The sequence below is a fragment of the Gigantopelta aegis genome, chromosome 9, assembly GCF_016097555.1.
Source record: "Gigantopelta aegis isolate Gae_Host chromosome 9, Gae_host_genome, whole genome shotgun sequence".
NCBI classification, from domain to species: domain Eukaryota; kingdom Metazoa; phylum Mollusca; class Gastropoda; order Neomphalida; family Peltospiridae; genus Gigantopelta; species Gigantopelta aegis.
Genome location: NC_054707.1, coordinates 34,235,987 through 34,253,777, shown reverse-complemented (window position 1 = coordinate 34,253,777; position 17,791 = coordinate 34,235,987). Strand labels below are relative to the sequence as shown.

Sequence of the window (17,791 nt, the reverse complement as noted above, 5' to 3'; positions counted from 1 at the left end):
TTTTGTTTTGGGTTTTTTCCTGCACCTCCAAAAAAGGCAATTTAACAAAACATCGTAACCCTAGTTTTGCACGTAAGCGTAAATCTACGACAAAACGACAATTCTTACTGCTGTTATAGTAGCATGAAATAGATGCCAAACACGTGTAAATGTATGCTGGGTAAAACTGCTAGTCGCAGACGTAAACTTACGATGCTTTGGCCCCTGATCCCCAAATATGAATAAACGTTGATATCGAGATTCGGTTATTTTCGATTTATTCTGACAAAAACTAGCATTCCTCTTCTACAAGGCACATGAGCTGCTGTTTGTATTTTTCCTACGTAAACGAGTTATCATGAGGCGTGCTTGTAACTGTAAGTTAATTCAACTTTTACATGATCTTTACTAATATTTTACAAAATAGCAAACACATGTGTCAAATAGAACCAACAAACCCATTATTCGATAGAGTTTATACAACAAGATATGTCATCTGCCTGGCTAGCTCAGTCGGTAGAGCACGAGACTCTTAATCTCGGGGTCGTGGGTTCGAGCCCCACGTTGGGCTTGTTTTTTGTTTTGTTTTAGCTACTTAAATATAAAAAAGGTTTTTTTTTTAAAGTGTGTTTGTTTAACGACACCACTAGAGCATATTTTAATTGAATATGTCACGAGTTTGTTGTTTTGTTTAATGACACCCCTAAAGCAGTTGATGTCAGTCTTCAGAGGAAACCCATTAAAATGTTTCATTAGCAGCAAGGAATCTTTTATATATTCTTTCCGCACACAGGACGGCATATAACACGACCTTTGATATATTGGCAGTGAGGCACTGGTTGAGACGAGAGAAAACTCAGTCAGAGACTCGGTCTACCGAGGTAATTTGATCCTATGACCCCAAGTACACCAGACGAGCGCCCAAACGACTGAGTCAGATCCCTTCCTACGTTATTGACGTATCATTGACGTCCACCAGATGTTTTTATATATATATATATATACACACACTATATATACATACACTATAAAATATATGTTCTACAGCTATTGAATGTCAAACATTTAGTAATTTTGAAATATAGTCTTAGAGAGGAAACCCGCTACATTTTTCTATTAGTAGCAATTAATTACGGCCATTTGGACGGTTATGAGCAATACCTCAAATTCGGGAAAAAACGATAGATATATTCTGGCAAAATGTGCTAATTATACTCTATTATTCCCTAGTATTCCTAAACTGTCGAGAACATCTCCGCAGACACTGCATAGTTTTCTCATGAACACCAATGAACACCAAAATGACTAGCAACAACGTTTGTGCCATTCTAACTGCAATCATGCCCATCTTTCGAAGAAGTTAAGTTTCTTGGAGGCGTGACATCATACTGACGACAATCAGATGCCAACAAAAGTATTTTTCTGAGTGATGAGAATCCATATAATAGTTTTAGAGTCCAATGATAAGAAAAATGACGTCAAAGAGGAGCACGTGACCAAGAATGCTAGCAATGCAACTTATGATCACAAAGCATGAATAGCTCGTGCAATTGAGTGGGCACTGCTGGGATATGGAAGGAAGTGGTTACAAGTTTATTTACTGAATTATGTATGACCAGATTTCAAGTAAATTATACTCTATATGCAATTATTTGGTGCTCAGGAACTGTTTTTCCCCGAGTATATTTATATACAGTCAGACCTCGTTATTTATTTATATTATATTTTTAAAGCAAAAATTCCAATAACGAAATATCTGAACTAATATTTATTAGAATTTCACCACACGCACCCCATAAACACAGTTAGTTGAGGCCCCCCATATCCTATTTTATTCTGTTCTGTTAGATTGTCTTTTTGGTTTTGTTTCACGACACAACTAGAGTACATTGATTTATTAATCATCAGCTATTGAATGTCAAACATTTAGTAATTTTGAAATATAGTCTTAGAGAGGAAACCCGCTACATTTTTCTATTAGTAGAAATTAATTACGGCCATTTAGACGGTTATGAGCAATACCTCAAATTGGGGAAAAAACGATATTCTGGCAAAATGTGCTAACCTGAGGCCTTTTTACCATGTAGCCTATTTCCATCATTCTACCCTCAAAATTAATTACAATCCATGCAATAATGCGTAGTGATTAGTTTGTAACCTTATATACTGGCTGTAATTTCGTTTAATTCTGGCAAAAATCTGCCTTCTCCCCTATGAAAATCAGTCCGTACGTCAATGAATGGACCGACCGACGGGGATCGACCATGATTCATGGACCGACAACACATCAGATCAGACAAACCCTCTAAATATCACTGAGCAACTTCTTGTCCGAAAAAAAGAAAGAAAGAAATAGAATGTTAAATATGGCACAAGTATTATTAGAAATTTCCCATGAGAACTTGTATTCCCGGCTAGCTCAGTCGGTAGAGCACGAGACTCTTAATCTCGGGGTCGTGGGTTCGAGCCCCACGTTGGGAGTGATATTTTCATTATTAACTATATTAATTTCCTTTAAGGATTGTCTGTTATTTCTTTTACAGGCGTATTGGGGTATGAACCAAAAACAATAACCCGGAAACTGTGAATCGGCGAAGCCGTTCTCATAATATAAGTTTGCGGATGATGTTGTTGTGGGGGTTTTTGGTGGGGTTTTTGCAATACCTAGCTGAACGTAAAAGAAATATATAGTATTAATATACAAAACAGAAATTCTTTTCTGCTTAAGAAGACACGTTTAGTCACCATCTCTCACCCTCTCTCAAACCCACCCCCTCTCACAAACAGATACTCACTGGCTTAAACAAACAATTAACAAATGGCATCATCTCATATTTATAACAAGCCGTTATAGCCAATTTGGTTCCGTTTTTGACAACGAAAATGGTTCCGTTTTTGTTTTTGTTTTTTTGCCTGCACCCCCCAAAAAGGCAATTTAACAAAACATCGTAACCCTAGTTTTGCACGTAAGGGTAAATCTACGACAAAACCACAATTCTTACTGCTGTTATAGTACAACAAATATAGTTAGAAATACACATAATTCATTTATTTTCGTCCTTAAAATGCTCCATAATAATGTAATTAATAATTATTATTTTCTGCATGAAATAGATGCCAAACACGTGTAAATCTATGCTCGGTAAAACTGCTAGTCGCAGACGTAAACTTACGAACCCATTATTCGATAGAGTTTATACTACAAGATATGTCATCTGCCTGGCTAGCTCAGTCGGTAGAGCACGAGACTCTTAATCTCGGGGTCGTGGGTTCGAGCCCCACGTTGGGCTTGTTTTTTGTTTTTTAGTTACTTAAATATAAAAAAGGTTTTTATTAAAGTGTGTTTGTTTAATGACAACACTAAAGCATTGGATGTCAGTTGTGACATGCAATCTTCAGAGGAAACCCATTGAAATGTTTCATTAGCAGCAAGGAATCTTTTATATATTCTTTCCACACACAAGATGGCATATAACACAACCTTTGATATACTGACAGTGAGGCACTGGTTGAGACGAGAGAAAACTCAGTCAGAGACTCGGTCAACGGAGGTGATTTGATCCTATGATCCCAAGTACACCAGACGAGCGCCCTACTGACTGAGTCAGATCCCTTCCTACGTTATTGACGTATCATTGACGTCCACCAGGTATATGTTTTTAAGGGGCGGGACGTAGCCCAGTGGTAAGGCGCTCGCTTGATGCCCATTTGGCTATATCTCGTTCAAACCAGTGCACCTCAACTGGAATATCAAAAGCCGTGGCATGTACTATCCTGTTTGTGTGATGGTGCATCTAAAAGATCTCTTGCTACTAATGAAAAATGTAGCGCATTTTCTCTCTAAGACTATAATGTCAAAATTACCAAATGTTTGACATCCAATAGCCGATGATTAATAAAATCGATGTGCTCTGGCAGTGTCGTTAAACAAAACAAACTTTAACTTGAACTTTCTACGCGATTCTACTTCGTGTAGTCCAACCTATACAGCCTGCCAGTTAGCCGAGTGGTACACGCAGTAATTAATAAATAAGAGGGCTTTACCCTCGTGTGTTTCGGCATCGTCAATAAAAAGATGTCGAGTGTAATACATTACTTTTATTCAATACAATACAATACAATACAATACAATACCAAATCAAATGAAATTTAACCTAGTACAAACATTAGAACAATCAGAAACACGTTTAATATACAGCTTCTAATATTTTATGCCGACAAATATATTTGATATGTAATTACAGTCATTAAAAAAGTCTCTGTTAGTAGATAACATCTTAAAAATTGTAGGAAACTCAGGAATGTCCCTTTAATATAATGTGTTTTTGTACAATTTTTTTGCAGCTATAATTCCAATCAGTCAACTATAAATAATAAAATGTATTACACTATTTCTGTATCTAAAAATCTAACTATTTTATAGATATTAACTCTGTATTTAAAACTATGTTTGAAAATAGATATTTCGAATTATTGTATATACAATATATATATATATATATATATATATATATATATATATACTATAAACGATATGTTCTACTGTTCTATAGGTTATTGTACTATTTGTGCTTTACTGCATCTGCACAAAATGTTTGTAAAAAAAGCCTTCATGTATTATCGTATGGTGATCTGAGGGTAAATAAAGTTCTGATATGTTCTGTTCTGTCCTTCCGCCTGTTACCGGCTACGGTCGGACTGCTGGTGCCCCCTTGCACCTGCCAATGCAGGAGGTTCCTCCTCCACCCACCCCAAACCTTCCCTGTCCTGGACGGAAGAACCGGTTGAGGCCGGTACTTGTGCCCAGGACAGGCGTGTGCTACAACAGCTTGCTCTGAATGTATACGTTAAACAATTTTCCATTTCATTCTGTTCTGTGCTGTTCTGTCGATGTATTAAAATGACCTCTGAATATGTAGCAATGTGAACACCAACAGGCATATAAGGATCCCTGAGGCAAGATTTGCATTTGAGGTTTTCGTGGTATGATTAGATTATGTCCTTACAGGTGCCAATTCACAACCGCTACTTCTTCCAGTATACACAATATGTGTTTAAAACAGCACATACAACAACATTCAGCCAAGGAAGCTTTTTAACAATCCAGATAATTTCGATTCGTATCTAGTTGCTATACTGTTTTAGACTTTTTTAAATGTATGTTATTTTATTTTATTTTATTTTATTTTATCCCTACCCTTCCCAACTTTAAGTCATGATTAGTACTAATTAATTAAAAACTATTCCCACATTTGGGTTTTTAAACCATTCAGATCGTGTCAATGAATAATATTTCAAGCAGTGTACCATTTTGATTTTATATATACATAGTTAAACCATCGGACATAAGATGGTAGGTTCAGGGTTCGCAGCCCGGGACTGGCTATCACCCCCGGTACCGGCTCCCACCCAGAGCGGGTTTTAACGACTCAGTGGGTAGGTGTAAGACCACTCTCTCATTAAAGGATTCCCAGTCTGGAGCTCGTCGCGGTAAGACGTGTTTGTGCACACTGCACGTGCTTTCGCGGCTGACTTCGGGATCCTTCACTTTTGTTGTTTTTATCAGCGAAGTGAAGTTTTCTACTGGGATGTATGCGGCCATTGGAACTGATTGAACGCTGGAACGCTTCTCGTTTCGATAGTCTGCACCACCAGGTTGGATTCTTTTTTAGCGAGATTCCTTGCCTCCACGTCATTTCTCCGTCTGACTATGTTGACTTTCTTTTTTTGTGACTCATATGACGACCATTCTGCAGAACGCCACGGTTGTTCGCGTTTAGTCCGAGCCTGTCCTAGCAGAACTGGAAGATTGACCACCCCACTCTAAGAAGAAATAGGAAGCGGGGTCGGCCCCTACTACTCTTTTTCTAGACTTTACTTTGTTTTATTGTGATACCATTTCGTATCCTCCGGAGTCGGGCCCGTCCGCACCCCTATACCAACCTATGACGACTGGACTATACCCTAGTCTGATACTCTTCTCTCGTTCAGACGGATCCGGCTTCTCAAGATCTGTATTTCAGCACAGCACTACACCTTCAACGTCTATTGACTGTCAATCTAGGGGTTTTCTTGACGGGATGCAACCCATCTCGTTCGTACAAGCTGTGCACCCTAACGGCCTTAACGAGGCCACTGACGTGGACATATAGATCGGACTTTAAACTTTTAGACCTTCGTTCAAAAGTTTATGTCGAAATTACTTTCTTTTTTTAATATTATAAAATAGTCCGATCCTCTCTTCTTTCTCTTATTTATTTTTGGACTGTCCTTCTAAAATGCTCCAAATTATATTAATGTTCGACCGAGCAGTCAATTCTTTTTATTTTTGGCTTATAACTTTTTTACTAATTGCTATTTTCAAAATTCTGCCCATTTTCAACTCTACACCCACCCCCACCCCCCTCCATCTTATCTAATTTCTTTTTGAAAACCCGATCTAATCTAGCGACCAAATTTAATGAGTAGAATTTTCTTTATTAATTATATTAGAGATGCACATCAAAATTTTAAAGGCCCACTATTTAATTTTTGGATGTAAATTTCAAAATTGTCCGCTTAATTTTTGTCTCTCCCAGGACAAGCCCGTGGCTATCCAGAGACAGGCCCCGGGACGGACATGCTCGAAACTCTAGTGGTATATGAGCATGTAAAAATTATTCGCACTCGCACTCTCATTAAAGGGACATTCCTGAGTTTGCTGCGTTGTAAGATGTTTCAGACTAATAAAATATTTCTAAGATTAAATTTGCATATTAAATATATTTTCTTGTTTAGAATATCAGTGTCTGTATATTCGATGTCTTTCTGGTCGGTTTAATATTTGTGAGAAGCCCAGTTTGGATTTTATCTTCAAACAATTTCGTACGTACGAAAAAACAATATTTTAGGAAATAAGATGAAATGTAACCATATACAAATATTAGAACGATCAGAAACACGTTTATTATATAACCACTAATATTTTATGCAAAAAAATATATTTGATATGTAATTACAATTGTTAAAAAGTCGTTGTTAGTCGATAACATCTTAAAACGTGCAGCAAACTCAGGAATGTCCCTTTAACAACTAAACCTCTGTCCTGGACACACAGCCCAGACAGCTGAAGTGTGTGCCCAGGACAGCGTGCTTGAACTTTAATTGGATATAAGCATGAAAATAAGTTGAAGGAATGATTCATTGATTGGATTAGCTTTACTTGTTAAATATATATTACCTTTTGTCTCGCGGGTGAGCATTGGAGGGGTGGCCTGTATATGAAGTGATTGCTGAACGATAGAAGCATATTATCATATAAAAATTCACTGGGTTAAAATTTAATGTGCACCTAACTAGAGGTGTGCGGCATTACCTGTATACCGGTATTTTTTTCTGTTATGGTACGTACCGGTACGTTTTTTACTGTATCTAACATTAAATAGCGGATTAAACATGGCTTCGCGTGCATTTGGTGACACGTGTGACAGGACTGGTCATATCATGTATCAGCTGGTTAGTAAATTTCTATAATTTGATTTGAACTAGTAGTCATGTGCAAGCTAAAGAAAGTAAGCAAGGCTCTATAGCTCAGTTGGTTAGAGCGTCTGCCTTGTAAGCAGAAGGTCGAGTGTTCGAATCCCTCTGGAGCCTTTATTTTTTATTTATCAATTTTATAATAGTTTACTTATTGTCCCTACAACAGGGTCCGAGTGCCCTAATTCAGCGCCATATTGTATATGAAAATATAGATTACATTAAATAAATGATATAACCTTTTAGCGACCGGACGCACTGCTACACATGTGCAGTGTGTAAGCATTTATATTTTTAAAAATCCACAGCACCCTTGTATGTGCACGCACACACAGACGTACACACATACAACGTTTAAAGTTTGTTTTGTTTAACAACACCAGTAGGCCAGGTCATGTCATAGGGTTTAACATGCACATTCAGAACAAGCTGTTGTAGCGCACGCCTGTCATGGGCTCAAGTTCTTGCGTGAGCAAGCCCTTGCGTCTTTGACAGAGAGGGGAGGGGGAGGCGTGATTATCACCACTTAGCACTGAAGGAACACCGAAGACCAGTTGTTGTGGCCGAGGTAAAAGAGGCGGAGATTAATTTTGAAAAGTTTCTCAGTATGAGAATTAAAGCCAAAAAGTTTAACTAATTTTAACATACAATCAAACTTCTTAGAACATGCATCTTTAATCAAAGCAGTTAAAATCGTTATGCATTGCACATTGTCAAGTATCAACAACCAACAGGTTAACACCTTAAATCCTATATTTCCATTTAAATTAGAGTTATTTTTTAAAACTACTAAAGGGTGCAAAGAAATGTATAATATTTTAAACAAATCGACTTCCCAAAGAAAATATTACAATTTAGGTTTCATACTATCGTAATGGGAGTGGGAAAAAGTGTATAATTTACCATTTATATGTTTAAAAGATACAACTATAGAATTCTACATCGAATAATCACGACAAACACGTTCTTATATAAAATAAAATACATAGAATCTTTCTTTTATGGAAGGAAATTGAACGGTGGATTCAGGACAAAGGTGAACATACACAACTCAATAAACAGACAGTCTTGTTTGAAATCATAAAGAGGGGAAAAAGAAAGATGGTATTTATTAATTGGCTCATTATCATTGTTAAATACTATATATATAGATCTAAAATGCAGAAACATGGACCTAACATATATGTTTTTTAAAATATTTTAAAAGATAAAATAGAAATTGAAAAATATATACTTCTCGAAAATTGTCAATTTCAAGAATTTGAGGAATATTGGGCACCTTGGTCCAGATACCTAGAAACAAGACATGGCAATACAATGTTCTAGAGGTATTTCAATACAAATATGTTTTCTCTTTCGAAATTAAAGTATTTAATTCACTCTTTCTTTCCTTCTTCCTTCCTTACCTTCTCTTTTCTCCCTTTACCATTTCCTTCAAATCTTTCCTCTACCTCTAACTTCACTGTTAACCCCACATATTAGTGAACTCCATGTATTCATCCTTATTAATATTATTATATTGATTCTAATTACACTATATTATATAATATATATAAATAATGTTCATATGTACTTATAACATGGATGTAAGGTAGTGAAATCAGGGCCCCCAACACTGACACTGCCATACTTGTGTCTGGGGTCAATAAAAAAAAAATGAAAAAAAAGTTTAAGTAATTTTAAAATATTTTTAGCGTTATGTCACGGGCCAGAAGGAACGGCATGTCGAGGGAAAAGATTCTCACAACACAGTTACACCCGTGTTGAACCCGGACAAGCTACAGAAAAGGCCAAGTGTTGTGGTGACTGGAACAGTTTAATGTAAGGGAGAAAAATCAGCTGAGAGTAGTCTTAAGAAGGACGCGGGCGACTGCAACTGAAAATACAGAAACTGACTGCACGCACCAGAGGACTTGGGGTCAGTCACGCTTGGTTAAACGCCCGGCTGATGACTCCATTTGGAGTGTGGTCACAACGAGGAAACAAAAGAGACAAGCTGCACTAGGTAAAAGTGTGGATGATTGTGTGAATAAGAGAAGAATGAATGAGAGGGAGAATGTTGGTAAGCTTTAAAATGTTTGAAGTGGATTGTATTATGAATTTCTTTTTATTTACAATGTTGGTATTGTCTTTAAATGTTAATGGTTTGAGGAATATCGATAAGTTGAATTCAGCGTTTGCAACTATTAAAAGTAGAGATGCTAATGTTATTTGTCTCCAAGAAACATTTTGGGATGATAATTTTATTGAAAGATATAAGCATTTATGGGATGGAAACCTATTTTATAATAACTGTCTATATAAAAGTAGAAGGGGTGTCGCAATATTGATTTCGAAATAATGCCTAAATGATTTTACATTTAATAGTTGTGACACTGAATGTAGATTTAAAAAAAAAAATAGTGAATTAATTAAATTCGTTGATTTAAAAATACTATTTTGGCAGGGGATTTTAATTAAATAGTTTACCCCTTTTTGGATTTAGGTCTTAAAAATACAACTTTTAGTTTGAAAAGTAGTAATTTGTTACAATTTTAAAATTATAAAGGTAAGATATATATATATATATATATATATATATATATATATATATATATATATATATATAAAATAAATATAATATAATATAATATAATATAATATAAATAACGAGGTCTGACTGTATATATATATATATATACAGTCAGACCTCGTTATTTATTTATATTATATTTTTAAAGCAAAAATTCGAATAACGAAATATCTGAACTAATATTTATTAGAATTTCACCACTGTAATAATATATATATATATCTATATATATATATATATTATATCTTATTAATCGATATATATATAATATAAATAAATACCGATGTCTGACTGTGTGTATATTTATATATATATATATATATATATAATATATATATATACACGTCGACCTCCGTTTTTTTTGATATTATTTTTAAACAAAAATTCGAATACGAAATCTCTGAACTATATATATTAGAATTTCCCCACGATCGCACTGTTAATTGTCTTTTTGGTTTGGTTTAACAACACAACTAGAGCATTTTGAATATAGTCGATTAGAGCGGAACCCTCTACATTTTTCTATTAGGACAATTACTTACGGCCATTTGGACGTTATGAGTCAATACCTCAAATTCGGAAAAAACGATAAGATAGGCCTATCATGCTGGCACAAATGTGCTAACCTGAGCCTTTTTACCATGTGGCCATTTGGCCATCATTCTACCCTGAAAATTAATTCCATCCATGCAATATTGAGTAGTGGATTCTTTTGTAGCCCTTATTGTTGTTTTAATTAACTACTATGGCTGTTCATTTGTCGGTAGATTAATACAGATTAAAGGTATTGTTTTGTTGTGTTTCTAGAGAACTAACGTGCTATATTAATATATACTTAAATAAGATCATCTCTGTATACCTAGAGACGAGCCTACTAGGGTTTAACAGCCCTGTTACGAGAGATCAATAGTATACATTTGGAGGAATTTTGATAACGTGTTTTTCAGTTAGGGATTATAGAATCCCCGTGCAGGAGTGAAATTGGGGCGCTGTCCCGGATCTGAAATGGGACAGATATTTAAAAAAGTATTGTTTGAAATGGGGGTTTTTAAAATTAATTTTTTAAAATTTACTAGAAGTAGACGTTGTTACTAGAAACATTTATTAAAATAAGGCGTCATATCTAAACATGGATAAGAATTTGCTGGATAGGCCTACGCTCAGTGTAGGGAGATTAAGCGAGCCGTAAGGCCGAGTTAGTTGAAAAATCGCGGGTGAGCGAGAAATGATTTAACATCAGTAAAAACCTTCAGGTGATAAAAGACAATTATTATCCAGGGGAAGTTTTTGGTGTAGGCCTGTTATGGAAACAGTGGATTGTTCCAGAGATAGAGATAAATTGGGTAAGTGTGGAACAACAATTAGCTTTTAAAAAAGCTTGAGTACGAAAGGAGAAGAGAAAGAGAGAGAAAAGAGAAGAACGGCATTAGATAGAGGGAGAGAGGAGAAAGAGAAGATTAGGGATAGAGAGGAGGAAAGAGAAGAGAGATTATTTAGGGAAGAAGGACATAGGGATAGAGAGAAAGAAGGATAGGAGAAGATAGAGATAGGGATAGAGAAAGGGGGCGAGGAGAGAGAAGAGAGGGATAGAGAGAGAGAGAGAAAAGAGAAGATAGGATAGAGAGAAAGAAGAAAGGAATTAGAGGAATTCCAGTTAGAAAAATTAAAAGTGGAACATGAGTTAAAGTTGAAACTGAAGAAGCAGACGAGAAGCCGGAAAATGGGTTTAAACATGTCGGGAGGCTTATTAGATCAGGGCCGGTATTTGATGACCAGGAGGTAGGATAGGTTCTTTCAACTTTTTGAAAGGGCCGCTAAGCAGCTAAATTGGCCGCAGTTAAGGGGACCTTGTAGCCGTTGTCTAAGTTTAAGGGGAAGGCTAGTTAGCTTAAAATTCAATGAGTGATGAGCGAGCAAGTCAGTAAGACTTAAGTTAAGGCTTGCAGGGTTGAGGGTATGAATTACGACCTGGGATTATGTTCGGTATAGCGATTGAGAAAAAGCAGGGTCAGTCTTATAGGGAGTTTGTGGCTAAGAAGGAGGGATGTTTGGATAAATGGGTTGTTTCTCATCAGGTTAGAGTCAATTACCGAGTTCGGGAGTTTGTTGATCTTACAGGACATTAAAAATGGATTACCAGTAGCTTACTTTAATTTAGAGGACGTGGTCAAAAAGATGAGGAGGAGGCATAGTGGCAGATGATTACGTTGTTAAACACAAAGCTCAGGGCAGTACAGGGTAGTCTTTACAACAGGGTGATAAGAAGAAATTTCACCGGGTTTTTCCCGGGAAAGTAACTTGGGGAGAGTCATCTTGTTGGTCAGTAGTCAGGCCAGGAATGCACCGGGTGGGCAAAGTAAGGATAGACCTGCATTATCGACAATGCGCGAACTTTTCGTCCACATTGCAGTTACTGTTAAAAAGGTAACCATCTTATGGGGAATGTTTTAAAAGGAAAACGCGATAATGCGGCAAGTGGGTCGGTTTAGTGAGGTCAGTTCCGGTTAGCGAGAGAGTTTAAATGGGGGGTTAGGCCCAGGCAGGGAGAAAGTAAACCCGTTAGGTGTCCACTGGTGGTTTGGTGAGTGAAAACAAGAGTTGTGTCCTAAGGCAATACAATCTATAGAGGATACCGGGTGTAGTCAGAGTCTGATAAGGCAAGGTTGTTTAGTGGTATTGAAAATTAGACATAGGACCTAGTTTGGCCTTAAACCTCGGGACTGGAGAAAAATAGGTTGTCCGGGTTACATAAGGTTTTTTGTGTTCGAAGTTTGGACGGGAACCAGTCATTATGGGGTGTTGTTAAGGACTTGCCTTTTGGAAAAACATAGGAGTTTTTTGGGTAATGATTTTGATAGTCAATGTTGTCCGCCGCAATGTGACCAATTGTTAATTGAAGAAGCCCTTTTACCCATAGAAGAGTGGGAGGTTGGATGAGACTAGATATCCTGCGTGTTAATGACTAGGGCTATGGCCAGTAGGTTTCACGAGGACCCAGGAGGATATTTGGGATTTGTCGGATACGTGTATTAGCCATGAAATTGGAGTGGAGAGGTTATCAGTAAATGGTAGAAAGTCAAATGAGGAATTAAATGTGGTGGAAACCTGTTATCTCCCGCAGGGGGAAATAAACCAGGTCGTGGTTTGATACGGGGGACTTACCTTGTAATAGACAAGAGTAATCCAGAGCAGGGGGCGATCCAAGTTTGTTGGCAGCTCGCCTACATTGTTAACTGAGGGTGGGAAGGATCAGATGTCAGGGTATTATATGGACAATGGGAGTGTTAATGGAATAAGAGTGGGAAAGGTTGGTGCCGATGTGAGGAAGTGTGACAAGATGAGGAATTGTGGTGCCCTCTAAGGACCGTCCGTCATTGGTTACTGTTAGCACATGAGGAGTGTTTGGTGGCCAATTAGGGCCGGAATAAAAATCATAGTAAAACGCCTCAGAGTTTTATTGGAAGGAAATGTTTGCAGATGTCAGTAAGCCACTGTATGTCATGTCAGGTGTGTCAGGTTGTGGGCAAACCAAAAATCAGGGCCTAATTTCCCTATCCCCTGCAGAAGGTTCCATAGTTGGGGAAGCCTTTTCAAAGGTTGATAGATGTCGTGGGGCCATTACCGAAAAAGCGTTCAGGAAAACCAATTCTTTTAACAATTTGTGCTTAATTACGCGCTTTCCAGAGGCGATTCCCTTAAGGAAGGTTACTGCGCGGTTATAGCTAGTGCGCTGTTAAGGACTTTACGTGCACAGGTTTACCAGGTGAAATTCAAAGCGACCGGGGGGTAAGAACTTTATGAGCAAGTTAATCCAGCAAGGGAACTTCTATGTTAGATTACGACAGATTCGTTCTGCTGCATTCCAAACCCTGAGAAGCCAGGGCGCCAATAGAACGTTTCCACCAGAGCATGAAAAGTATGCTCCGCTGCCATTGTTTCGAAATGGTACTGACTGGGACCAGTCAATTCCTTTCGTGTTGTTCCGCAGCACAGGATGCTAAGCAAGAATCCTTAGGATTCACCCCTTTGAGTTGGTCTATGGGCATTCAGCCCGAGGGCCCTCTCAAATTGGTAAAAGATAGTTTGGTTTAGACAAGGATAATGCCGAAAAACCTTGCTGATTTATGGGGGGAGTTAGAGATAGGTTTTGTGGAGGCGACCCCGAAAGGTAGGAAGCAATCTGAGCTAGCTCAGAGCAAAAATAATTCATGTTTTGGATAGGAAGGCTAAGAGTCGGCAATTTAAACCAGGGGAAAAAGTGCTGTGTCCTTCCATTAAACGGGGTTCATTACAGAAACCAGAAATTTCGGTCCCTATGTTGGTGCCACAAACGGGTTAATGAGAAGGGTATGTGATAAAAATCCTGATAGGGTTAGGAAAAAAGGTATTGTCCATCAATTTTGCAAAAGGTTATTTTGACAGACTGCCCGATAGTTCCAGTGTTGCCTGTCCAAAATTGAGAGTCACTCAATTTCCGGTGATGACGTCAAGAGGGACATCAAATTAACCCAACAGCCAGATTCTAGCAGACTTGAGTTTCTATCTACGCACCTTGACAGCCCCAGCGAGCCAAAGCTGACTCTTGAACAAGCAATGTTTCCATTGGTTCAGGACTTTCCAACGGTTACCAAATTTAATCCAGGATGTGCGCTTGGAACCCAACGCACACCGATTCGACAGCAATGCCTATCGGGATAAATCCTGTAAAAAAAGGGCGGGCACTAAAAAAAGAGAAGATTACATGTTAGAACACGACATTCTGGAACCATCAAACAGTCAGTGGGCTCACCTGTTATTCTATTCAAAAGGGAGAAACAGTTTCCGGGTGTGCGGACCTACGTTCGCGTGAAATCAATCATCAAGGGCAGATGCCCTACCCTGACCCCGCCTTGACGATTGATCGAACCGAGTTGAACACGCCGCAATAATCACCAAATTGGACCTATGAAGGGTTTTAGGCCATTCCGTTAACGGAGGAAGCTAAGGACACCTGGCGATGATCCACCTGCGGCCTCTTTCCAATTCCGAGTATGCCATTTGGTTTGAAGACTGGCCCCTGCTGCCTTTCAAAGGATGATAACCAGGTGTTATTGATTTAGAAAAACGTCAGTGTGTATTGGACGATGTGGTGTTAGCCACCGAACTTGGGAATGAACCATTTAAACCGGGTTACAACTTAATATTCAGTCGCCTACAGAAAGGCTAACTTGAATGTGAACCTGGGCAAATGCGGAATTCGTGAGAGCTTCAGTTGACCTACTTAGGTCATACTGTCGGACATGGTGGGTTCGCCCCACTGCATGCCAAGACCATAAGCATCGCCAGTTTACCCGCACCGACCAACCGTCTGAAGTTCGCCGGTTCCTTGGCATGGCCGGTTATTATCGTTTTGCGGCTAGATTCTGTAAAGAAGGAAACGAAGTTCCAGTGGGTAGTGAATCGAAAAGTCATTTTAACCGTCTCAAGCAGAGCTTCTTCGTCTCCCGTGATGGCAGCACCGACTACGAATTGCCGTTCAAGCTAGCTGTGGATGCAAGTGACGTGGGAGCTGGAGCTGTGCTGTTCCAGGAAGACGGGAAAAGGATGGGACCATCCTGTAAGTTTCTTCTCGAAAAAGTTTGACAAAACACCAGGTGAACTATTCCAAATAGAGAAAGGAAGCTTTGGCCCTGGTAAAGCTCTGGAAGCATTTTCAGATCTACGTGAAACGGCCAGGCCCAAGTGGGTGGTCTTTACTGGATCATAATCCGCTTATTTCATTCACAGAATGAAAGCCACCAACCAGAGAGTTTTGAGGTGGAGTCTTCTTCTGCAAGAATACCCAATTACCATTGAACCATAAGGGCACATCCAAGGTAATCGTGATGCCCGGTCCCGAAAGTTGAAGTTATGATAATGTGTTGGACATCTTTATTTGGTTTGTTTATATTATTTTATTTGTATCCAGGGACTCAGAGGGGGGGGAAATCAGTGTGATTAAGGGTAGTCACCTTATTAACTTGGTGTTATAAAATGCCCGGTATGCGTCGGTTAACGCACCTTTTGTTTTAATGTAGTATATTTCCCTATTCCCCTAGGTAGAGGAAAACCTTTTTGAGGTTGGGGTGTGTGTGAGGAACATGGCTTAAATTTTTTTCGGCCTTGGCGTTTAATTGTGTTAGGGGGCCGTGTTGCAGTTTATTGGCCCGTAGCCCCCCGGGTGGGCAACTTGTTACGTAATACTTCGCGCGATCGGACATTCCAATATGCACTTTTAGTCAGCTGTGGAGCATGTGGCGAGTAATTACGTAATATCTCCGGTAGTGCTGTTTATGGACAGGAGATTGCTCGCGGGTTGGGCGACAGCCGATGACGATCAGAGAGAAAATATACGATCTAGTAGAGTTAGAAATGAGATGGATACGTTGAGGGGGACCGCTGTACCCCCAGGCAAATCCTGTTTATATAAATAGCTAGTGTTTTAGAGAGATCGGGAGAACGAATAGGAAGGCCTCCGAGGGGAACGTTAGTCCGTTTGGGACTTGGATACATATTATTGTCGATCTGTGTATAACCTTGATGTGATGTTGCATGTGACTGTAAACTGTTATAATACTGGATTTATACCAATATTCTTTAGACAGTGTCTTCGGGTCATCTGACGAAAAGTAGTAAATCGTAGGACCTGTTGGTTAACATTAGACGGAGTATTTGGTAATATAAAGCTTAGCCAGTCAGTACCTAGCGGACCTAGGTAGCACACACTGTAGGTTAGTGTCTTTTATTGTGTAAGTATTAATTCTGTGTTACAAGATTACTGAAAGAGTAGTTAGGGTTAATTAAAAATGAACCCGTTAGGAATAATCAGCTGTGTAATTCCTTGATTAATTAAAGTTCCCCTGCAAGAGTTTCTAAATTATCACACGTTACTGAACGCAGTAGTAAGGGTAACTAACAAATTAACCAGTTAGGAATGGTGTTGTTAATTCCTTTAATTTACTTAACTCCTAGAGGAACGCGTTCTCATTATCAACGTGTGGGTGTGGTTGGAACGGTGTGAAGTGATTCGCCATATTGTGTAAATAGACACCCCTGCCCCTCGGATTAACTAAATTAAGTGATCAGTTCGGGTGTTCTTATTGCTGTTATAATTAAACTACTACGGCTGTACATGTTTGTCAGCGTTTCAGTAATCCAGATTCCAAAGTGGATTGTGGGTGTTGTGTTTTCTAGAGAACTAACCGGCTATTTAATATATACCTTATTAAGATGTAATCGGATATAATAGAGACGACCCTTACTAGGGGTTAAAAAGCCGGTTAAGGAGAGATTAATAGATTTACAGTTAGGAGAATTTTGATAATGTGTTTTATTCAGTTACGGGAATTATAGAACCCCGTGACAGGGAGTATATGGAATTTAGCGGAACCCTTTGGGTACGGTTTTCCTAGGATATTGAATAGGTCCTATTGGTCCTACAGTACAACAAAAAATTAATTTATAAATTATAAAATAATAATAATAATAATAATGATGGATGAATAAATATTAAATAACAATTAAAAAAATTTCAGCGGCTGAGGGTAGGAAATGAAAGAGAAAACTAAATACGGGACCGTACACAAACTAACAACAGGGCTTGGAACTTAATAATTTTCACTGATTGAAATTTTGAGGCTGCCTTACGTAAGGTTTGTAAAAAAAAAGGCAATTTTTACCGTTAAAAATTGCAAGGGGCAAAAAACC

At 38.3% G+C, this 17,791-nt stretch overlaps 4 non-coding genes across 4 annotated transcripts; all 4 read left to right on the top strand.

Moving 5' to 3' along the window:
• The first annotated feature begins 477 nt into the window (after nucleotides 1-477).
• Nucleotides 478-550, top strand: Trnak-cuu. The gene has a single exon. It is a non-coding gene; the product is annotated as a tRNA-Lys (tRNA).
• A 1,837-nt stretch (nucleotides 551-2,387) lies between these two features.
• Trnak-cuu lies at nucleotides 2,388-2,460 on the top strand. Its single transcript has one exon. It is a non-coding gene; the product is annotated as a tRNA-Lys (tRNA).
• A 736-nt stretch (nucleotides 2,461-3,196) lies between these two features.
• On the top strand, nucleotides 3,197-3,269 carry Trnak-cuu. The gene has a single exon. It is a non-coding gene; the product is annotated as a tRNA-Lys (tRNA).
• Nucleotides 3,270-7,537: 4,268 nt separating this feature from the next.
• Trnat-ugu lies at nucleotides 7,538-7,611 on the top strand. Its single transcript has one exon. It is a non-coding gene; the product is annotated as a tRNA-Thr (tRNA).
• The last annotated feature ends 10,180 nt before the right edge of the window (nucleotides 7,612-17,791 follow it).